The following is a 25,797-nucleotide window of genomic DNA, read 5'->3' as shown; positions in this document are numbered from 1 at the left end:
TTCACATTCCAGGATGTTTGGCTCTAGGTGAGTGCTCACACTATCGTGATTATCTGGGTCATGAAGATCTTTTTTGTACAGTTCTTCTGTGTATTCTTGCCACCTGTTCTTAATATCTCCTGCTTCTGTTAGGTCTGTACCATTTCTGTCCTTTATTGAGCCCATCTTTGCATGAAGTGTTCCCTTGGTAGCTCTGATTTTCTTGAAGAGATCTCTAGTCTATCCCATTCTATTGTTTTCCATTGACTATAGTGGAATGCTGTAAATGATAGTTAAATGAGCTGCAACCTACATTTTGCATTCAAGCTAGTGCCCCCCTCACTATAAATGCTGAGATGGTTAGAACCAAGTCAGAGAGCACGTTTCTGTTATGCTGGACTGCGGAGTCCTTGTACTTGAACTTCAGCCTGCTGACCAAACTCAAGGAGGAGCCCACTCTTCTACAATCACACAGCTAGAAATTTCCACTGCTCAAGGCCAGGCTGCACTCTCAGAATCTACATCTGGTCCTATTGAATTGAAGTGGAAAATGAGGGACAGAGCCACTATTTTTGGGGGTGGGTTCATTGATTTTCTGCAGTAAAGGCTTTCTAGCAGACAAAATGTATCCTCTCTGGCCATTGTCTTTGTGTTATGGAAATCAGCATTATGACCAGAAGATTTGTCTTGGCCTCCAATTTGGAAGGCTAGAAACAACCCAAGGGACTGAAAGTCAAAATCTGTGCCAGGAGTGGGAAAAGCTGACCTTTTGTTGCTGTGGTATGCATGAGGTCTGGGGTGGGCTGCTCTTTCCACTTGCTACATAGATCAGTAACATGGGAATCATGAGACGGGGACACTACATCCCATGACCCATGTGACCTCCACCATTCCCATCTATAAATAAATGAAACAACCCCCACACAGACCAAATGAGTCAACAGAACTACCACGTGGGCTTGACATATTTATTTTTGAAAAGTGTGATGAAAATGATAGTTCTCCATCCTACTTACATAGATTAACTACTTAGTACATAAGATATAAAGAATATTAGAAAAAGATACCAACAATCTGAAGGATGGAGATATGGAGACTCCAAAACTGTGTCCAAATCGTATTAGAATAGAAGAGGGATGCCTCTGAGAAGTTATCTCCCTGGACCACGTTGTCAGGCCATGGAATCTTGGAGGATGTCATTGTTGCCCCACCCAGATCTTTGTTACCAAGTCAGTATCTTCAGCCTCTGATGCTTGAGTGTTGTCTCTGAACAGTTCACATGTCTATCCTTCTGAGAATTGTCCTTGACTAAAGGGAATAATGGGCTTCCCAGGTGGTGCTAGTGGTAAAGAATCTGCCTGCCAATGCAGGAGATATAAGAGATGCAGGTTTGATTCCTGGGTCAGGAAGATCTCCTGGAGGAGGACATGGCAACCCACCCCAGTATTCTTGCCTGGAAAATCCCATGGACAGAGTAGCCTGGTGGGCTACAGTCCACAGAGTCACAAAGAGTGGGAAGCGACTGAAGAGACTTAGCATGCACACGTGTGGGAATAATGCGTCCAGAAATGCCAGGGCTGTTACTGTCTCCCTCAGAGGCAGCCTATAGCCAGTTACTAATAGACACTGGCCGCAAAGGTCGGCTCAGTTGCCTCAAGCTGGGGCAACTCTATGGTGTTATTCATGTGCCAGCATTGCCCCCATTAGAACCAGCTATGGTTAGACTTCTGCAGAACCCACCTCTTTCCCTAAAGTTCTCTTCCGTTAAACCCAGTTACCTGCCCCTGTGGGGCTTCCCAGGTAGCTCAGTGGTAAATAACCTGCCTTCAATACAGGAAATGAGAGTTCGGTTCCTGGGTCAGGAAGATCCCTTGGAAAAGGAAATGGCAACCTATCCCAGTTTTCTTGCCTAGAAAATCCCTTGGACAGAGGAGCCTGGTGGGCTACAGCCCTTGGGGTCGCAAAGAGTCAGACATGACTTATTGACTCAGCACAGCACACATGCCCCTGCTCCTCTACTAAATTCTGCTGAGATCACTTTTTCCATCAGTCATTTGCTCAAGAATCCTTGTCTCAGGTCTGCTTCTACAGGACCTGACCCAAGGCAGAAAGACTTATGTCCTCATGGCTGATAAATGGTGAAATAGAGGAGCGTGGCAGAGGGTTGTTATTTCTCAAGACGTGCTGCTGTTGGATCCCAGCACTCTTATTACCGGGATGGAGGTTGGTATTTCCCCCACTGTAAAACTTAGTCATCTCCATAACTTAAGGATCAGGATTGCTCCTCAGGAATCTGATGTCTGACAAGCCCTGCTAAATTTCTCAGTGTGACTTCAGAAAGTGATAGATAATGAAGGAACATGAGGGAACACACAACTAATATTGCTTCTGGGTCTATGATTTATCCCTAATAAACATTAAACCAGAATTCTGATGAGAATCATATAGTATATATTCTTTGATCAACATAGTCCCTCCAGCCACCATGAAAAGGATAAGAATTTGGAGGAAAGTGACTATGGAACTTCCACACATTTTGCATCCAAATTCTTTAAGAATGTATGGAAAGGTACTACAGATTAAATTATTCATATTTCTATCACTTGCAATAGCTTAAACTCATTAGTGTAATTTTTTTCTCTTTCTGCATGATCAGCTTGTCATGTGCTGCTTAGAAATAATATTCACGTGCTATTACTCTCAGCAAACAAATGAGAATATTGAAGTGGAATTTAAATCATGATTTCATGATTTCCCCAGAGTGGAAATCGCGGGCCTAGTTTTATATGCATAACTTTAGAAATAGAGTAATTGCAATCTGTAATTTTAGTCTGAGCTTCACTAATTAGGTTCTGTGGACCTCTGTGTGTGCAAATACTTTACTAAACTTTGTCAAAGGGCTACTTCTCATGTTTCTGTCAGATATCTCCCCAAATCTCTTAGGCTGTTATTACTATTAATTTATTAGTGAGAAAGGAAAACAGAAAAAGAACTGACATTTAGAGACCCAGGATTACAATTAGAACATATCACCCTAGGTTGAGAAGGGGAGAAACACTTTAAACATTTTAAAGAAAAAAATTGGAGCTTACCAGTGTATTTCTAGGTCTACATGGTTGCTATATTTAGTTGCAGAGAACCGTGTAATCTCTTCTAATTTGCGTTACATTTGTCAATTAAGAGAAAGACCTCTTATGGTTGCTGTATGCCTCTTCTTAGGTACGTCTTTTCTCCTTAGGTTACAACATTCATACACCACCACTTTCCAGTCTACAGGGAAATTGCCTACATTTCTTTGTGTCAAATGTTGCCTCATCTGCAGTATAGGAATGATGATAATATTTTCCTTAAGATGTTACAGAAAAACCCAAACAAACTTTTTTGGCCAAACCAACAGAATACAGCTATTGGCACATAGTAGTACAATAGATTATACCTATTTTATGTTACTGTTTGCTTTTTATTGCTTCTACTTGTGTGATCTTTTAACTTGGTCAAAAAGGTCAAAACCCACATGACCACTTCAAAATATTTGGCAAAGTAATGAGTGTTTAATACTACTCCTTTTTCTTTCACATTCTTTTCAAATATTAAAAAAGTTATTTTGAGCACATTAAATATTCTATTCTGTTCAGTAATTTATCTCCCTTTAGTATGCCAAGTACAGCTCAATAAAATTGGAAGGAAAAGAAAAACTCCCCTTAGTAGAGGAAAGAGAACTAACATTGTTTGTGCAATATTGTGTACTAGGCCCAAAGATGACTATTTCATGGCTTTCCAATTAAAAACATGACATATACTAGATCTGTAGAGAAATTTGGCCAACACAGTTTGAAAGAAAAACATCTCCCACAGCTACGCTGATCAGTGCAGCCTTTTTTCAGAACATAAAGATACTTACTTTCAGTTTTTAAAATTAACATTGTTCAAATTATAAAACTAATGCATGTTCCATCTTGTTTGCCAACCTTTTACACTGTTTTTTTTTTTTTTTTTCCTTTTACACTGTTTAAGTTTACTATGTAATTACTGACTCCGTTCCTGCTTTATCTGTCCCTCTTACCCAACTGTACCTTTTAGATGTGGCTCTGTAAGCAGAATATAGTTGTGTTTGTTTTGCTACCCAGTATTTTAAATGAAGAATTACATCTGTTTATGCTGTCTCTGTTTACTCACATATTTGGACCTATTTCTGTTAAGTTATTTTATACTGTCCCTGGGACTTTCTTTTTCTTTCTCTTTCACTTCCTTTTTTTCCCTCAATCTTTCTTCTCTTTTCTTTTGGATTGATTGAGTTTCTCTTGCATATCATCTTTTTTTCTTCTGCTAATATTGTGAAAATGTACATTTGGTTTCAAGTATTTTAAAGGTTACTCAAGTGATTTAAGTGTGGAATGTTTATATATCACTATATAAATTTAATTCATATTTTATCACTTCAAGAATAGTTTTATTCACCAACTCCCTTTCATCATATATGACATGATTTTTCAGAATTTTTTTTAACTTGGCTTTATCCTTCAAGTTAGACATTAAACATTCATATTTCATTTTTTTTTAGTAAATCATCTGTCTATTTATTATTCCCTTTTGCAAGTGGTTGTCTTCTCTGTACGACTGGATTTTTATGTTCTTTTTGTTCTTCTTGTGTCACATTGTATGCCTAGTTGTGGAATTCTTGGGATTCAGTGGGTTTCTTAAATAAGAGAATGACATCTAAAATTATTTTTTAGAAAAACCTTATGTTGTTATATCTTCTCTTATTGCCTCTTTCTCATAATTTCTGTCATCTCCTTTGGAATTCTGACGTTTATCACATTTATCTCTAGCCTTGAAATATATCCACCTCTCAAATGCAAGAGGACAGTGTCTTACCTCTTAGTGCTGTATCTTTCTATAATACTGCCTGTGTTTTCCAGCCCATTAACACTCTGTTCACTTATGCCTTAATCCTCTGATTAAACATTTATTTGAATTTATGTTTTTAATTATAATTTTCCACATATAGTTATTTTACAAATCAGCCTGATTAATTTAAAGAGAAGCTTTCTTTTGCAACCTGTTCAGTTTATTTTGTTACTGCAGTTTTGACTTCATAAACCATCCACTGCTCTTCTTCATGTAGAAACTTGTTCATGACATCTGCATTCCTCAGTTAATATGGGATTGTGAACATGCTTCTTGCACCTTATTTTTGGGGAATTCTTTGAGTCTTCAATTTAGGCTGAATTTATTCAGCAAGGGTGTGGATTTGCTTTTGCTAGGCTCCTTATTGTCTTCCCTGGTGGCTCAGATGGTGAAGAATCCGCCTGTAATGCAAGAGACTCGGGATTGATCCCTGGGTCGGGAAGATCCCCTGGAGGAGGGCATGGCAACCCACACAGTATTCTTGCCTGGAGAACCCCATGGACAGAAGAGCCTGGCGGGCTGCAGTCTATGGGGTCACAAAGAGTCAGACACAGCTGAGTGACTAAGCACAGGCTCCGGATATGCAACGCCAACCCAAGGCCAGTTTATGAAATATTGCCTCAAGATTTTACAGGTCACATGTGTAAGATGAATTCTAGTTACAACCCCTTGAATGGAGGGTTCCTCTTAGAAATTCTCAGGGAGACTTATTTCTATTTTTTCTTTCTACCTAGAGCCCAGACTGAAAAACGAAAGGGTATTCTTCTGCTCTCCTTTCACAGGAGAGATTTCTATTAAATTTCTATTAAATTTTCTACTACTGAAATCTACTGAAAAGTTTGGATCGTGCCCATGTTTTCCTCATTTGCTTGCCCACATTCATCATCCTTTGCTCTTCTCTAAGCAGCTGACCTCCAGAGACCACATTATCCAAGCTTTTTGCACACTGGCTTCATCTTGGATTCAGGCAGTGTATAGTCCAGAAATGGTTCAGAAGGTTGGAGAGGATTCCTTCTCTTGGTTTTTCCTTGCCTGATGTAGGTCTGGGAGTGGTGTTACATTCTCATTTAAAACCTGCCTTTTAAAAGTTCTTTTTTTTTTTTTTTAACTACCTTAAAAAAGAAGAGGAATGCAAACTAGTGCAGCCACTATGGAGAACAGTGTGGAGATTCCTTAAAAAACTGGAAATAGAATTCCATAACAACGCAGCAATCCCACTGCTGGGCATACACATCGAGCAAACCAGAATTGAAAGACACACGTGTACCCTAATGTTCTTCACAGCACTGTTTACAATAGCCAGGATATAGAAGCAACCTAGATGTCCATCGGCAGACAAATGGATAAGAACGCTGTGGTATATATACACAATGGAATATTACTCAGCTATTAAAAAGAATGCATTTGAATCAGTTCTAATGAGATGGATGAAACTGGAGCCTATTATACAGAGTGAAGTAAGTCAGAAAAAAACACCAATACAGTATATTAGCACATATATATGGAATTTAGAAAGATGGTAATGATGACCCTATATGTGAGACAGCAAAAGAGACATGGCTATAAAGAACAGACTTTTGGACTCTGTGGGCTGTCAGGAAGCATTTAACAAGAGGCTTCCTGTGATGTTTTGGATCCTCTGGCCCTTATTGATTCCTGAATATTCAGGAATTAAGAGTAGAGGCATGCCTTTCCCGGGGCTGAGGAATCCAGGCATTTCTCATTACAGTGATAAGTATCCTCTTCCTTTTTATGAGCGGTAAGGTAAAAGGTGATTGTTTGCAACTTTCTCTTTGATAGGGATCATCTTATGTTTTGTAAGTCTGGAATTTTAATCTTTATCTTTGCTGAGAATAACCACCTTGTAAGACAGTATATATGCCCACGCCATGTTGATTAAAACACCTTTGCTCCATCAGAGCTTTGGTCCCCGTGTCTTTCTTTCTGTCTGTCTGTCTGTCTGTCTCTCTCTCTCTCTCTTTATTTCTGGCTAATTCCTTGGAGCACGGAGGCCTGCTGAGCTCACTTTCTTGCCCGGGCTTCTAAGACCCTCTCGAGAGGGAGCCCGGTGCCTACGTGCAGCAGCTCGAGCCCTAAGATCAGGACTCTATTGGCTTTCCGCGTAAACCAGGGGATAGCAGCCTCTTTCTCTCTCTTACTCTCCCGACCACCAGGTTCCGGTCCATTAAAGGACCAACAAGCGCTATCAGCCTCTTTCTCTCTCTTACTTTCTTATCATTGACTCCGGACCACCAGGTTCCGGTCCATCAAAGGACCAACAGTGGGCGATGGTGAGGGTGGGATTATTTGAGAGAATCGCATTGAAACTTTTATATTATCAAATGTGAAATAGATCGCCAGTGCAATTTGATACATGAAGCAGGGTGCTCAAAGCTAGTGCGCTGGGACAGCCCAGAGGGATGGGATGGGGAGGGGGGAAGGGGGGTTCAAGATGGGGACACATATACACCCCTGGCTAATTCGTGTCAATGCATGGCAAAAACCATTACAATATTGTAAAGTAATTAGCCTCCAATTAAAATAAATTGATTAATTAAAAAAAAAAAAGAAGAAGAAATGTAGTCCTTCCTCCGTGGCCTGTGTACCTCTGGCCTTCTCTAATACCATTCCCTACAGATCCTCTTTTAATTAGTAATTAGTGCTTCCATTAAATCTCTTACCTTTGAGAATTTCATCTGTTTCCTGCTGGGACCATGCATGCTGTACTACCAAATATTACCATTTTGTAGGTGAGGGAAGTCAGATACAGAGAAACAAATTGTTTTTCTTTTATTAGACTATAATTGCTTTACAATATTGTGCTAGTTTCTGCTGTACTACATCACGAGTCAGCTACACGTATACATATATGATATATCCCTCCAAACCTGCCTCCCAAACCCTTCCCATTCCACCCTCTGGGTCATCACAGAGCACCAAGCTGAGCCCCCTGTGATAGACCATAACTCAAAAAGACACATGTGACTAAATGTTCACTGCGGCACTATTTATAATAGCCCAGGGTATGGAAGTAGCCTAGATGTCTGTCAACAGAGGGATGGATAAAGATGATGTGATCCATATATATAATGGAATGTTACTCAACCATAAAAAGGAATTGTTTTTTAAAGAGAGGAATGTGGTTGTTGTATTGTTTCAACTTGGGTAAACGGAGATCTATGTTTCCAGGAGACTCCTTCTTGGAATGTTTCTAGATCAGAGTTGGCCAAGTGAAAACTTGCCCGAGACTTGGAATTAGCACTAGGGTGATGGCGGTCACTCCTTGAGGTTCCTGGTCTTAAGATGGAATGAGGGCCAAACCACAGGTGCCTAGTGGGTCATGTCTTATCCTCACACTCTTCTGTACTTTTTTTGGCTGCTGTCTCCTTCCACAAACAGGACCCTCAGACCAACCACCAGAGATTTCACTGCAGACTCACAGGGTAACTGCTACACAGAAGCAAAAACTTAGGCTTCTCACTGGCAAGATGTCTGGGACAAAAGACATCTCAGCAGAGAGAGGCCCAGAGATCACAGCCATTCCAGCCATCCTAGGGCCTCAGACGTATGAGCAAGGTCATTATGTACCCTCCAACCCCCATCAAGTCATCCAGAGCCACATGAGTGACCCTAGGCAAGACCAACAGAAGAAACACACTATCAAACCTTGAGATAAAAAATGCATCATTATTATTTTAAGCCATTAGTTTTGGGGATTTTTTAAAATGTAGGCTCTAGACATTAGCATATATAAGTGCAGTATTGCTGTAATAATAATTGATAAAAGACCTTAAGACATGTGCCATTGACTCTGGGACTGGAGGATGGGAAAAAAATCTAGGATAGTTTCAAAAAGCTGCTACCAGCAGCTGGGGGAAAACAATCACAGGCAGAGAAAAGGCAACCTGTGTTATTTAGTGGCAGAAAATTGGCCAAAATGTTGCCTGTGGTAATTTGGAAGCTAGTGTGAACTGTTGGATCTGCCTGTGGGCCCTTTCAGGGAGAACGCTGAAAAGCTAATTGGCTTCGTTTAGTATCATGCGGTCAGATAGAGGATGAAAGATGATACAAACATGGAAGTATGCATTTTAAAGAGTTGATGAAATAAGAAGGACCAATATTTTTATGGTGGAAAATAAAACCATCTCACCCCTCATCTCCCCAGCCAGTCAACCATCATCAAAGTAATATGAGACCTAGGGCTACACATGAGACAAAGGTGCATCTCGAAGACCTCCTGCTAATACTTACACAAGATGTAAGGTGGTGTCAAGTATACACTGCCAGCTAGAACAAAAGCATTACAAAAATAAGGATTATTGTCAAAACAACCTCATCTGTGCCCCAAAAGTGTGAGGTCATCTTGAACCCCCCAGCACCAGTTAAACTGTTAGATGCAATCCTAGGTGACAGGGGTAATTCCAAGTGATGTCAACAGAAGAGCTACTCAGATTTCCAGCAGTTCTCTGTCGTGTGATGTGTTCTGTAGTCACAGGGAACTCGTGCAAGCTACTCTTCACAATTATTTGTAACCAGGGGTAGGATTTAATGCTGAGTCAGTTTTCCTTTTTGTTTGTTTATTTGTTGTTCAGTCTCTAAGTCATGTCCGACACTTTGTGACCCCATGGGCTGCAGCATGCCAAGCTCCTCTGTCCTCCACTATCTCCCAAAGTTTGCTCAAATTCATGTCCATTGAGTTGGTGATGATCGATCTAACCATCTCATCCTCTGCAGCCCCCTTCTCCTTTTGCTGTCAATCTTTCCCAGCATCAGGGTCTTTTTCAATGAGTTGGCTCTTCATTTGTTTGTTTATAAAATGCTAAAGAACAACTTACATGATCAGCTGCTGCTGCTGCTGAGTATCTTCAGTCGTGTCTGACTGTGGGACCCCGTGGACTGTAGCCCGTGAGGCTCCTCTGTCCGTGGGGATTCTCCAGGCAAGAATACTGGAGTGGGTTGCTATGCCCTTCCCCCAGGGATCTTCCCAACCCAGGGGTCAAACCCAGGTCTCCCACATTGCAGGTGGATTCTTTTCCAGCTGTGCACATGATCAGCCTACCATAGCAAAAATATGCAACACCAAAGCATTTTGTATTCTCCTTTTAAAATTGACAGATGAAGAAATTCAACTAGGAAGAGTTTAGAATTACATAAGAAGATATGGTAGTATTCCATGTAGAATAGAATACAGATAGAAAGGATTAGCTAAGCTTTCTTTTGCTTTGGGGTATTATTGTTTATCTTCGTTTTGCCAGTTTATCCTTTTTCTAAATACAAAAAAAAAAAAAAAAAAAAGTTGTGTGTGTGTTCAATAATCTTATAGAATAATAAGTAGCTTAGTCACTCAGTCATATCTGACTCTTTGGGACCCTTTGGACTGTAACCCACCAAGCTTCTCTGTCTGTGGGATTTTTCTAGGAAGAGTACTGGAGAGGGTTGCCATTTTCCTCCTCCAGGGGATCTTCCCAACCCAGGGATCGAACCCGTGTCTCTTGTGTCTCTGGCAGTACAGGCTGATTCTTTTTCAGCTGAGCCATGGGGAAGCCTGTAATGAAATTAACCTGACCCCCAAACTCCATCTTAGAGCTAACAAATCATCTTTCTTGTATTCTTAAGCCTAGTCTTCCTGGGAGAGTCTTACTCTCCAAAGGACTTATGATGTCAACACCCATCATTTTTCCTCAGTACTGTGGCATGAACCCCTCTTGAGAGAAGGAGATTCACGCATCATCATTTTTTTTTCAGCATGGTAGCATGAACCCCTCTTGAAAGAGGGAGATAATCACCACCTGATGTTACAGATATAGAAGCATGCTAGTTGGCCCTCGTGGTAAAGAATCCACCTGCAATGCAGGAGACCTGGGTTTAACCCCTGGGTCGGGAAGATCCCCTGGAGAAGGAAATGGCAATCTGCTCCAGCATTATTGCCTAAAAAATTCCATGGGCAGAGAAGCCTGGCGGGCTACAGTCCATGGTGTTGGAAAGAGTCAGACACGACTAAGCAGCCAAGCAGACCCAGACACTACTTCAAATCGGGAAGAGGCATATTCTGGCTCTTAATAGTCCATTCAGGTTTTCCAGCTTCAGCTACCAGCACCATCATTCTCACTGCTGTGGGAGAACCAAACCTGTGGTCCCCTGCCCCACACTGGGTCTCTCACCCCCACCCAGAATCAAGGTCTCCTTGCCCTGTGCAGGGTGCCAGCCTGGTGAGACTTGGAGCCACACACAACTGGCAGGTCGTCTTGGAAACGCTCCCTGCTCAGCACTGCCAGTCTCTCTGCTCTCTCTGCCAAGGCACCGAAACCCACGGTTTCTATTGAAGACAGACAGGCAGGCTGTTCCTCATCGTCCCCAACCAGGCTGTGATGATGACATTTGTGGTTTAGCAGTGTTTCTCGGGGTCCAGAAGGGAAATCTCAGTGGTCCCCCCTCTGGTGTCTAACTTAGTGTGTGTTCCTTCCATCGAGCCATGCTTCTTAAAATCTGAATATCAGACTTATTTGTTTACCCTTGCAAACACAACTACTGTTTATGAGTCAGATCTGGAGTTATAGGTGTCTTAAGGCTGCAGAAATATCTAGACTCAGCAGGAAGCTGTTCCATGGACCCATCCTCTCTAACCAGCATTGAGCCCATCTGGATTTCTCTAAGTGATGAGTCCCTGCTTATGAGCTCTTAGTATCTACTCCTGTTGCTTAACATAGGCTGTGCTATGTCAGCCTGGCACAGGTGACCTAATATTATTGAACCTCAAAAGGGACAAAATCAGTCTTCCTTTTTGCTCGATGGTACATTGGTTTATATGAAAATTTGTTCTTCCTAAGCCAACAACGCTTTTAAATTGACACTTTGGAACTGTGGTGCTGGAAGACTCTTGAGACTCCCTTGGACATCAAGAGGATCAAACCAGTCAATCATAAAGGAAATGAACCCTGAATATTCATTGGAAGGACCGATGCTGAAGCTCCATTACTTTGGCCACCTGATGCAATGAGCTGACTGATTGGAAAAGAACCTGATGCTGGGAAAGACTGAGGGCAAGAGGAGAAGGTGGAGACAGAGGATGAGATGGCTTGATGGTGTCACTGACTCAGTGGACATGAGTTTGAGCAAGCTCTGGGAGATAGTGAAGGGCAGGGAAGCCTAGCATGCTTCAGTTCATGGGGTTGCAGAGAGTCAGACACGACTTAGTGATTGAACAACAACAATAAAGCAAACAATACATGTCTTCTACCTCTAAAAGAAGAGAAGTAATATAGTCAGCTATAACAAAATAAAATGTGGCAGAAAATTATTTCTAGTAGTTGGGCTGTCAGTATCAAAATTGATTCATTATTTCATTCACCATGCCTGGAGAAAGTCAGAGCTCACTTAATCATTTTGTGCTGTAAGTGGGCTCACGATTTTCTATGTCTGAAGTATGAGAGAAAGAGGTCCTTAGGAAATCTTTTAGAGGTGCGAAAGATGCTGTAAGGATTTCCTGTCATAAAACCTAGAGTATGATTCTGTTTCTGAACTGTCAATCTAACTTTTGCTAAAACGTGTTGGCAGCCACTTCCCTCAGAGCTGTCAGAAGTGTCATTGATAAGAGTTTTGCGTCACAGAGGGGAAAGGGGATATTAGGAACTTAATTCTCGACCCTTGTCAGCGGTGTCATCAGCAGCTTAAAACAAGAAGTAGTCTAATTCCTCTGAACATCTAATCCGAAATCTTGCAAAGTGATGGAGTGTGTGAAGGGGAGAAAGGAAGAGGTGTTTATTGAAGATCTATGACTTGGTTAGTGTCTCTGTATTTCAAATTCTGCACAACCCTACAGGGCAAAATTAAGTCTTAACTCTTCCAGTTTCATAAGAAAGGGATGAGGCAGGTCCCATAGCTGTCGGTATCTCTTGGGAGACACCAGAGTGGACACCAGCGGCCAAGCCATTCTCACTGAATCGTGTTGCTGAGCACATGTTCAGGAGTGTGTGAAACGAGGGTCTGTTAGTTTGCTGTCTCTCTTCATCAAAATAGGTAAATAACAAGTACAGTGATCAGTGTTATTATAAAATGGAGATCCCTAGTGTAATTGTGTGTGTGTGTGTGTGTGTGTGTGTGTGTGTGTTAGTCACTAAATTGTGTCTGACTCTTTTGCTACCCCATGGACTATATAACATGCCAGGCTCTTCTGTCCATGGGATTTCCCAGGCAAGAACACTGGAGTAGGTTGCCATTTCCTTCTCTGGCGGATCTTCCCGACCCAGGGATCGAATCCATAGCTCTTGCCCTGTCTCCTGCTTTGTAGGCAGATTCTTTACTGCTGAAACACCAGGGAAGCCTGACTAAAAGTCCTAAATGACAATATTACTATTTTATAAGCGATTCAGTGCTACAATAGTTTGGCCTGTTGTAGGTAGGATCGCTGTCGCCAGTCAGACTATCACATTATCCCCAACAGAAAATTATTTTTAAAAATGTGATATGTTTATTGTAAAGCCCCTGGGCATAGGTACAAGAATGCAAACATCATTTACATATCTATTATCTATTAACTGACACTGCATTTGCCAGGCATTTGACACAATTAAGCAAATGCTTGACTGAACAGATGGGTCTTATAAGGATCCCTAAGGGCATGTCTGCATTAACTATGCCAAGGGGGGTTAATGCTCTCATTTGGCATCTGCATGTATTTTCCCATAAGCTGTCTTGTGTTGCGAATGGGTCCATTTTTGTCTCAGAGGACTCAGTGTAAATGAATTGAACTATTTCCAGTTATTCCATTTTTGTCTTCTGTTTGAAGTGTATCCACAACAATAGCACGATACATTTCATGCTTGTGTCTTGTATTCATTTACTTGAAAATAGCCTTTATTCAGTTTACTAGTGATGTCAAGGAAATAGAACTTTTTTTTTTTTTTACTCAAAAGACATAGCTTTTGAACTTTATGCCTTGCTTTGTATAGTCTCTAATGCTAGGTTATAGTAGGTAGAGAAAGAAAACAAAAAACAAAACTCAGATCTTAATAGTAATAATAAAGAATTTTATATTATAAAAGCTGATAAGTATTTGTCTTTCACCAAACTATATCATTGGGCTTCCCAGGTGGTGCTAGTGGTAAAGAACCTGCCTGCCAATGCAAGAGATGTGAGAGATATGGGTTTGATCCCTGCCTTGGGGAAATCCCCTGCAGTAGGAAATGGCACCCCACTCCAGTGCTCTTGCTTGGGAAATCCCAAGGACAGAGGAGCCTGAGGGCTACAGTCCATGGGGCCCCAAATAGGCAGACATGAGTGAGTGACTGAGCATGCACAAAAACTCTTTGATGATGTCTGAAATAAAAACACAACCCCAGATGCACATACTGAAGTCAATACCGTAGACCCTCCTTGCTGTCTCCTGGAAATCTCTCTGGGAAATGATCTCATCATATCACGTAAACTTTCTAATTTTTGTTCTGGCTAGGTCTTCGAGGCCTCCTTTAAAAGCTCTCCTAAAAGTGGAACAGTTCAGGACCTACGCTGGGGGTAATGCATTTTGTTCATTATAGAGATAATGCTGCTCCATGAAACAAGACATGGATAGAGTAAGTGTTGGGGTTAATGATATGTGAAGCTGCATGAACTATAGTCTGAACTTTGCATTGATCTATAGCTTTATCAGACAGTTTTGGTCCAGTGGGGTTTGTGCCACCCTTGACACCTAGTAGAATTTAGCATGAAAAGTAAAGGAGTCATGAAAGTGTGTTGCACACTGCGGATCACTGTGTGAGAGGATAAAATTGAGCAGAAAACAAAATTGATGAAAAATCTCAATACTGATTCAGCTTTATGAGGCAAGTAAATGTACAGAATTACTAAATTAAGTGACAGTCTTGTCAAATCAGGCATTAGAAAAAGAGTCAGCAGTGTTTTATCAAAATATATATTTGATTTATTAGATGGAAGATAATCTCACACAAAGAAGATCCCATATAACATTTTTTCCACATCCCATGCTTTTATTTCCTTATTTACTAAAAAGAAATGGAAAAATTCCCAAAATCCATAAATATGACCAAAAGGATTTCCTTTTTTGCACTGCCTAAGTTCTTAGGTTTTTCTGTAGAGAAAACTGAAAAAGGTATTTCATTTTTTAAAGTGTATTCAGAAATTCTAGTGTGTGCATTTTGAAAGCGAAAGTGAAAGTCACACAGTCGTGTCTGACTCTGCGAGCCCATGGACTGTAGCCTGCCTGGCTCCTCTGTCAATGGAATTCTCCAGGCAAGAGTACTGGAGTGGGTTGCCATTTCCTTCTCTTAAACATATTTTAAATTTATGTTAATAACGCTAGCAACTGAAAGAGAAACAAGAGTTATCCAGGATTATATTCATTGTTTCTATTTGTTACTGAAATTGCAAAATATTTACTATTGTTTGGTTGAACATTTGGAGTTGCTGATTCTAGAATGAAGAGACCTTTGTATTTTTCTACTACAGCACCATTATTTGAGAAATTGAGACTTTTACAGCATAAGAGTCACTCAGTCAAATAAGTAGTTAATGATATTCTGGTGTTAAAACTGACTGTATCAAAACTCAAGTTTTTTTTTGAGCCTAGTACAATGCTACCCAGAATCCTAGATGAATTTGAACTTAATTTTTTTTAGATTAGAGCATTGTTGTTCAGTTGCTAAGCCGTATCTGACTTTTTGCGACCCCCATGGATTGCAGCATGCCAGGCTTCCATCATTCGCTGTTTCCCAGAGCTTGCTCAAACCCATGTCCACTGAGTCAGTGATCCCATCCAACCATCTCATCCTCTGTCGTCCCCTTCTCCTCCCACCCTTAGTCTTTCCCAGCAGCAGGGTCGCTTCCAATGAGTCAGCTCTTCACATCAGGTGGGCAAAGTATTGGAGTTTCAGCATCAATCCTTCCAATGAATATTCAGGGTTGATTTCCTTTAGGATTGACTGGTTTGACCTCATTGCTGTCCAAGGGACTTGCAAGAGTCTTCTCCAGCACCGCAGTTTGAAAGCATCAGTCTTTGGTACTCAGCCTCCTTTATGGTCCAACTGTCATATCCATACATAGTGCATAATACATGCAATAAAATAAGTATTATATGCTCATATACATGCATGCATGCTCAGTCACGTCAGTTATGTCCGACTCTGGGACCCTGTGGATGGTAGCCCACCAGGCTCCTCTGTCCTTGGGATGCTCCAGGCAAGAATACTGGAGTGGGTTGCCGTGCTCTCCTCTAGGGTATCTTCCCAGCCCAGGGATCGAACCCACATCTACTGCATTGCAGGTGGATCCTTTACCACTGAACCACCAGGGAAGTCCATTATATGCTCATATGAGCATCCTATTTAACAATTAGAATTTGAGCAATACTGTTAAATAAACCTTTATATTTATCCTCATAATATTAATTAAATTTTAGTATAAATTAAAGCATTAATCATTTCCCTAGAGATGTTATATCCACTGTTAATAATTTTATATACATCCTGAAAGCCTCTGGATGTATTAGTACATGTTTAAATATTTAATAAAAAAAATGGTATCATACAATAGATGATATTTTTCATTTTTACTTTTCACTTAATACATTGTAGATATAATTGTCTGTATATATATATTTATTTTGAAATAAATATTGCAGTGCCCTTTCTTATCTATATTTCTGTACTTACTTGGGCTAAGTACTTTTATATGACAGATTTATAGAAAAGATATAATGCTGATGTTACTACATTAGACCCTCATCACTTTTGAGTTAATTAATCAAGAACAGACATATGAACACATCTTGAAGATTAAATAAAATTCATCTTTTCCTGGTTTATGCTAACAAAATATGGCTATAGCTCTAATATTTTTGCCTCAGTTCTAATGTAGACCTTATATTAAACTTTAAGACCCATTCAACAAAATACTGAAAATGAAACTACCATATCTTAAAATATCCCACTTGATCCCTGGATGCTAAGGCCAGAACTTCATGATAATTAATCCATGGAGCTTTGGCAGCGAATCTAGGGAGAGCTGTCAGCCCAAACGCCCAGCCTGCCTGGCACCGTGGTCTAAAGACTCCGTGGAGAGCACAGGCTTTCGGTTGTGTGACCTCCCTCCTGCCCTGGAAACACATCAGTGTCAGTCACGGCCTGGAGGTGAAGGCAGAGCATCTCAGAGCTCAATCTAGCAAATCGCACTCAACAGAGTGCCAGCTTGTCTCTCAGGGACTGGATCGGGGATTTGCATTCACTGCCTCCTGAAGTTTTTCCTTTTTCCTATTTTCTCATTTACACAATACATTTTATATTTAATGAGCTCTTGGCAGAGATGATACACTTCAAAGCCAAAACCACACATTTCTCTCTTAGAGGCTCTATTAATATAAGTTAATAATGTAACATAGTACCTGAACCGCATCTATTAACAGGCTTTCTTATTCCAGGAGCTTTATAGACCAAAGTGTGATAGCCCTACCCCCAGAACCAAGTTAGTTATAGTAGAATATCAGTGAACAGTGAATAAATTTTCAAGGTAAGTTCATCTATGATTTATCCTTTCTATTTGAACTATCACAAAGATACTAAGTGGTTGCATTTGTTCAAGGAAAAATACTTATTATGCATCATCAGAATATACTGCCTAGTAGTACGGGCTTCCCAGGTGTCACTTGTGGTAAAGAATCCACTTGTCAATGTATGTAAGAGATGCGGGTTTGATCCCTGGGTTGGGAATATGCCCTGGAGGAGGGCAGAGGAAACCCCTCCAGTATTCTTGCCGAGAATCCCATGCACAGAGGAACATAGGGGTTACGTGGGGTCACAATGAGTCAGACACAACGGAAGTGACTTAGCACGTATGCAAGGAGCATCCTTCATTACTTGTCATAGATGGATAGATATTACTTATTTGATCATCTTGAGAGTACTTCTGGCAGATATAGACCAGCTTCTCAGATAAATTTAGAGTTGATCCTGCCAAGTGAAACTATGGGCACAGTTTCTTCAATGGTCAGCCTTGTGATTGCTTTCTTCTTTTATTTGTCATATTCTACACACACAGAGACACACACATACACAAAGTAGGCATCATTTAAGAGTTTATAAAATATTCCTGGTTAACTTACTAGGAGAGTTATACCCTGAATCCCATATAAAAATAGTTGTTTGTTCTACTCTATTTCTGATAAAACTTTCACTTTCCTCAAGATTAGTTTTGGGGGAAATCACTATACTACAGAAGTTGCAAACATTGTTCTATTTATACTCCTCTGTAATGGAAATGAATATCCAGTTAAATGGAATCTGCAGTTTTGTTTTCAGGTTTCATTTTAGAGTCATTTCATAGTTCTTCTCTGGTTAAGTTCTAGCAGTATAAGAGTTGTATAGAGTAGCTCAGAATTCATCGAGCAGAGCACAACCATCATCTGCTCAGATTTCCTTAAGAATTCTGAAGGAGCTATGTGCCAAGGCAAGGCAAGAATTTGGTTGTATGTAGCTACCTGCATCTCGATCCAAGATATATCTTAGATTTTATCACAAAGTGAGAAACTGCAGATTTTTCAGAACAATGCCACCACCATCTTATTTAAGTTTTGTCAACTTAGTCCTTTTTGCATAAGTAATAATTTGACCATAGTATTTTACAAGCACATAGCACATTATTGAAATGAAATAAGAAAATCAAAGTGTTTCATTTGCCACTTCACTTCTCTTTCGGTCAGTAGAATGAAATAGAATTATGGTGAGCTAAATACAATTTACTTTTTCTTAAAATAAATCCTTGCTTTCAGAAAGAAAGTGCAGTGGTACAGTCTCTCCACAGTAATTTTTCTGCCCCATTTGAAACTTTAAGTCAACTCTTCAGCAAGAAATTCTGTTCAAATAAAACAGCAGGTGGAAGAGTTGGAGCATTGTTAAAAGCTGCATAAGGATATGTGATTTGTTCTATTTTCAAAATATGGTAAAGGCAAGTCTATAGTTCTCTTCCTGTGTAGGAGGAGACCCAGCTGTCTCCCCCTGAGACTTTATCATGTGTGTCCTTTACTGCTCACACAGGACACTTGACTTCTGGTGCTTCTGGTCACCACACGCGCCCCCCGCCACACCAAAGCAATTCTCTGTGACACCATCTGAGTGTTCCACCATTCAGCTCAGTTCTGACGCTGTCTATCTAGAGATAGCGTCGGATTCCACAGATTCAGGGCTCAGTCCCATGAGACTGCTCCCAGCCTGCTTCTGTTGCCAGGTTACCCACAACTTCTGGCCAGTTTGGCTGCAGTCAGAGGTTCAGACCCTTTCCTTGGGTTAGAGTGTTTCCCCAGAACAGCTCACAGAACTCAAGGGAACATACTCTAGCTTTCCAGTTTATTAAAGGATACGATATAGGATACAGATGAACAGCCAGGTGAAGAGATCCAGTACCTATCTTGCTGCTCATGGGCATCCTTCAGCTGGGAGGTCCTGGAGTGTCATTGCAGGAGTGCTGTCCCTGAGAAGCTGGGCTGTGTCATCCTCCTGGTGTGGATGTGTTTTCCTACCCAGGTGCTCTCCAAACCCTATACCATTCGTTTTATGGATGCTCCCTCACATTGCAGTCATCAGCTCGGGACCTCATTTCCAGCTCCTCTCCTCTCTCTGAGGGGTGAAGGGTGGAGCGGCAAATGTCAAGCTTCCAATCCTGGCTTGTTCCTTCTGCTGAATAGCCTCATCCAGGAGCCAGGTAGGAGCCTACCAGGATTGCCTCATTAGAATAAAAAAAGCTCCTAATGCTCTTATCAGTCAGGAATTTATGAGGTTATGGGAGCCCTGCGTCAGGAAGGAGGAGAAAGACCAAATATTAGAATAAGAGGTACTCTTATCACTTAGGAGATTGCAAGGGTTTTAGAGGCTCCATGCCAGGAACCTGGAACAGATATACATATATATATATGTATACACACACACACATATATATATATATACATACACACACACACACACACACACACACACACACACACACACGGACATGTATATACATATTTATGGGGACTTCCCTGGTGCTCAGATGGTAAAGAATGCGCCTGCCGATGCAGGAGACCCAACTTAGAAACGTGGGTTGGGAAGAGCCCCTGGAGAAGGAAATGGTAACCCACTCCAGTATTCTTGCCTGGAAGATCCCATGGACAGAGGAGCCTGGCGGATCGCAGTCCGTGAAAGGATCAGACACAACTGAGAGGCGAACCCTCTCTCACTTTCTCATACATACAGGTTCTAATCTATAATTTATTTCTAGTCCTTTTAAAAAATTCTCTATGCTTGAGCCTTGTGAAAAGAAAAAATCAATCTGTTATCTTTTAAAAAAGATTGTTTTCTACTTCAATATGTGACATTTAAATGACCACTGAATTGAATGTATTTTAATGTCACTTTCTCTAAAACAGATGTGTGCTATTCTCTTCTGCTCTATGCTTAATATTTATCTTTATTAGCATTATCCTGAATGTCAATGTTAAATTTCTGGAACAGACGAGGTTACTATTTACTTGAAGCAAATGAATAACTGCCTCAACTTCCGTTTGCCCAAATTCTTACCCCTGGAGTGGTGATATGAGAAGCAGATGTAGTCCCTTCCATGGGGTGGGGGCCCTGTATGTGAGGAGCTCCAAAATGAGCCCAGCGTTTATACAGGAAAGAGAGGTGGCTGACCTTGCTCTCCCATCGCCTTGGAGATGTAATGGAGACGATATTGATTCTTCACTCTTGGGAATGTAAGCAAGTTTCTCACGGAGGAAAGTAAGACTAGTGTCTCCAGCTTAACAAAGCAAGGGATTCCCTTTTGCTCCCAAGTCTTCTCCCTCTTGAGATATAAACATGTACCTCCTGGGAGGTACATCTCTCTGGAGTCCTCATGATTCATAGTTTAGGTCCTTTTAGCCCAGGTCTTAATAAAAATTTTCTCAGAAAGCTCTAACTATGTAGAAATATATAAAAGAAAATATTTTCTCTGCAGCACCGTGTCTTCCAGGTAGTCACTTTCCATTTGGCTTGTCCAGCAAATTGGCAGAGCAGCTTTTATTTTTCTTTTACGTATATACGATTAGGACAGATCAGATACCATTTCGGACATGACTGTGGAAAGTGACACTAAAATACATTAAATTTAGTGGTCATTTAAATGTCATATATTGAGGTAGCAAACAATCTTTTTAAAAAAAGATAATGGACCAGTTTTTTCACAAGGCTCAAGCATAAACAATTTTTTAAAAAGACTAGAAATAAATTATGGATTAGAAGCTATCTTTGTGATTTTATACACACACACACACACACACACACACATATATATATTCCAGGTTGAGTAATTTCATTGTTTAGCTAAAGTCAAGCAGGTTGAGGAACAATGCCTATAGTGCTCTAGTTGACGGCAGAGACCATCAAGTTTCAGAGCTTGGTCTAAGCATTTTTATCCTTCAAGTAAGTGAATGGTTTGGCCAGCAAGGCATCTTGAGAGTGATTGGTTTGAAGGGAAGTTGGAGAGCAGACTCAGTTTAGAGTATGGTCCTAGCCTGAGAGATCATTTTGGATATTAATGGTAGATATTTTAAAGAGATTTCTATTCATTACACATCATGGGTAAATGGGTGAGAGAAGGGTAGAAATTAAATTCTGTGGGAACATTTTCCATATTGACGTGTGTAAGAATGTAACGTCCATGAGGACAGGAACTTCTGTTTTTTCAGTTGATGTATTTTCTTTACCCACAGAAATGCCTTGTTCATAGCAAGCGCCTAATCTATGTTACACAAATGAATGAATGAATAAACAATAGTAGAAGGAATTAGGAAATGTGAAAAAGACACTAGTATTATTTAAAGGATGCTGGTCTTTTGGTATCACCTTATTTTGATTACGTTTGGCATTTAACACCTTTTTCCTTGTTAAATTTATATCTGTCCTTTGTTTCCTTTGACATAATTTTTAAAACATCCATTCCATCCCTTTTACTATAGCAAATTACAACCGCTGAGCTCGGGTCTTAGAATAGGAGGTTACCCCAGGCGCTGTCTCTGTCACTCTTTCTCTGCCTTTTCCCTGGATGATGTCATCCCAGCCCTTGGCCTTGACCACTTGCTATGTATACATACCTTCTAAACTCTCACTTTAACACAGACATCCCTGCTAAGCTGTTCCTTACTGTTTCGTACTCTGGTGTATAAAGTTGAATTTGTCATCTTCCCTGTCTAGTATGCTTCTTGTCCTAAATGTCTTCCTTTTGTGTTTAGAACCAATATTTCGCTTAGTGCACAAACCCAAAACAAACTTCCTTCATTTCTCTCCTTTCCCTTAGAGTCTGTTATTCAAAATCACTGGTAGAGGAGGTCATAAAAGAGAGGATGCAACCCCTAGTTTATTCCAGAGCTGACTTCCAGCAATCAAAGGCTCCTCACCCTCCTCTTGGAATGTAGTACTGCCCACTCTCCGTGCAGTGGAAGCTGTTTTCCAGAATGCAGCGTGGTGAGAGCACTGTTTTCCAGACCATCCTCATGAACCCAGTTAAAGCCTCTGTCTAAACTTGCACATTCCTGGCAGGCACCTGGGGGAGATCTACTTAACTTGCGGTGCCCAAGACAAGCCTTGTAAGTTCTCTTGCTTATTAAACCTGCCACCTACTATCCAAAGCTGTTCTGCTTCCTCTGTGTGTCCTTGCCTTCCATGTTGGAGGCCAGTTTGAGGTTCACTCAAGAAGTTCCTGGGTTTCACTCCAGCAATCACTCATTTACTATACTTTCTGTTACCGCTGGTGCTTTCTTCTCTCATCCACTTCGATGATGTCCGTTTGTTTCTAGTTTTCCTTGCTTCCCTTCTGTCCTTTATGCTTCTGCGAAACGGATCATCCTAAAAAATAAATATGCTCACACAGCTAATTAAATTTTAATTAATAAAATCAACTTTCAGAGTATGGCTCAGATCTTCACTTTCTGTGCTCTACTTTCCTTGAAATCCTCAGATTTTACTCTACTTATAGTTTCTTTGTTCCTATCAATAATTTATTTGTTAATTTTGTTCAGTAGTTAAATGTTCATTTTTTTTTTTCTCACTCAGCAATCCTTGAATGAGAACCTGTGATGACCCACGGGTTTTACTAGGAGCTGAGGATGCATCAGAGCACAACACAGTTAAAGTCTGTTTCTTTGCAGTAGAATACAAAGATTAGAGATTCAGAAGCCAAGCAATGACACATGTGATCAATGGTGGAAAGAAGAATTACAGAGTGCCCATAACAGGGATGCTTGATGAAGTCTGTGATGGAAACCGTAAATAATGAGGAACAGTGGACTAGATATAAGGGGGCGGGGAAGCATGGTTCCAGGAAGGGGAAGGAGTTCTGAGAAAAGCCTGAGACAGGAAGAAGCATATGTCTGGAGCAACTGGAAAGACAGGACGTCCGAAAAGGAGGGGACAGAGGGAATGGGGCCCTCTGGTCACTGCAGCGTGCAATTCTGTTCCTCCTTCTGTCACCAGGCACTCATACTTCAGAACTTGTTAAAACGGTCCCACCTCATTTATGAGCTCTTTATTGGAGTATAGTTAATTTATAATGTTGTGTTACTTTCTGTTGTACAGAAAAGTGACTCAGTTGTACATCAATTCAGTTCAGTAGCTCAGTCGTGTCTGACTCTTTGTGACCTCATGAATCACAGCACGCAAGGCCCCCTGTCCATCACCAACTCCCGGAGTCCATTCAAACTCATGTCCATTGAGTCACTGATGCCATGCAACCATCTCATCCTCTGTCATCCCCTTCTCCTCCTGCCTTCAGTCTTTCCCAGCATCAGGGTCTTTTCCAATGAATCAGTTCTTCGCATCAGGTGGTCAAAGTATTGGAGTTTCATTTCAACATCAGTCCTTCCAATGAACATTCAGGACTGATCTCCTTCAGGATGGACTGGTTGGATATCCTTGCAGTCCAAGGGACTCTCAAGAGTCTTCTCCAACACCACAGTTCAAAAGCATCAATTCTTCGGCTCTCAGCTTTTGTTATAGTCCAACTCTCACATCCATACATGACTACTGGAAAAACCATAAAGTCTCTGCTTTTTAATATGCTGTCTAGGTTGGTCATAACTTTTCTTCCAAGGAGCAAATGTCTTTTTATTTCATGGCTTCAGTCACCATCTGCAGTGTTTTTGGAGCCCAAGAAAATAAAGTCTGCCACTGTTTCCACTGTTTCTCCATCTATTTGTCATGAAGTGATGGGACCAGATGCCATGATCTTAGTTTTCTGAATGTTGAGCTTTAAGCCAACTTTTCACTCTCCTCTTTCACTTTCATCAAGAACCTTGCTAGTTCTTCTTCACTGTCTGCCATATGGGTGGTGTCATCTGCATATCTGAGGTTGTCCATATTTCTCCCAGGAATCTTGATTCCAGCTTGTGCTTCTTCCAGTCCAGCATTTCTCATGATGTGCTCTTCATATAAGTTAAATAAGCAGGGTGACAATATATAGCCTTGACGTACTCCTTTTTCTATTTGGAACCAGTCTGTTGTTCCATGTCCAGTTCCAACTGTTGCTTCCTGACCTGCATGCAGATTTCTCAAGAGGCAAGTCAGGTGGTCTGGTATTCCCATCTCTTTCAGAATTTTCCACAGTTGATTGTGATCCACACATTCAAAGGCTTTGGCATAGTCAATAAAGCAGAAATAGATGTTTGTCTGGAACTCTTCTTGCTTTTTTGATGATCCAGCGGATGTTGGCAATTTGATCTCTGGTTCCTCTGTCTTTTCTAAAACCAGCTTGAACATCTGGCAGTTCACGGTTCATGTATTGTTGAAGCCTGGCTTGGAGAATTTTGAGCATTACTTTGCTAGCATGTGAAATGAGTGCAGTTGTGCAGTAGTTTGAGCATTCTTTGGCATTGACTTTCTTAGGGATTGGAATGGAAACTGGTATATATATCTCCAGTCTTTTTTAGATTATTTACCCATATAGGTCTTTACAGAGTTTTGAATAGAGTTCCTTGTGCTATACAATAGGTCCTTATTAGTTATCTATTTTTTTTTTTATTTGTTGTTCAGTCCCTGAGTCATGTCTGACTTTTTTTGACCCAATGGACTACAACATGCAAAGTTCCTCCATCCTCTGCTATCTACTGGAGTTTGCTCAAATTCATGTCCATTGAATCAGTGATGCTACCTAACCATCTCATTGTCTGTTGCCCCTTTCTTCTTCTGCCTTCAACCTTTCCCAGCATCAGGGTCTTTTCCAATGAGCCGGCTCTTCACATCATGTGTCCAAAGTAATGGAGCATCAGCTTCAGCATCAGTTCTTCCAATGAATACTCAGGATTGATTTCCTTTAGGGTTAACTGGTTTGATCTTGCAGTCCAAATGACTCTCAAGAGTCTTCTCCAGCATCACAATTCGAAAGCATCAATTCTTTGGCACTCAGCCTTCTTTATGGTCCAGCTCTCACATCCATACGTGACTACTCTATATAGTATATATAGTAGTATGTCTATGTCAGTCCCAGTCTTCCAATTTACCCCCCACCCTACCCTCTTAGGAACTATAATTTTTTTTTTTCTATATCTGGGACACTTTGCTTTTTATCTTTGTGTGTGTGTGTGTGTGTGTGCTCTTAAAGCACCCTGTGAAGACTTTTGTCATAAATTTACCATGTATTTCTCCCCCACTACGATTATTATCTCCTCATTGGAAAGAACTATTTGCATCCTTGAGGCTCTGCAGAGAGCCTGGTAGAAAGAGCGACTGTCTGATGTAAGAACGAGTGACTGTCCTTAGGTGAGCCTGGGTACTGTGGATGTTTGATGATGAAGTGCTACTCCTAATTGCTCCTCTTATGACTCAATATGATCAGATTTGTTACAATAATTAATTAGTATTAGAATCATACATGTCTGTAGTTTAAACCATGTATCAATAT

The sequence above is a fragment of the Cervus elaphus genome, chromosome 14 (genome assembly GCF_910594005.1).
Source record: "Cervus elaphus chromosome 14, mCerEla1.1, whole genome shotgun sequence".
Classification (NCBI taxonomy): Eukaryota; Metazoa; Chordata; class Mammalia; order Artiodactyla; family Cervidae; genus Cervus; species Cervus elaphus.
Note: the sequence above shows the minus strand (reverse complement) of the source record.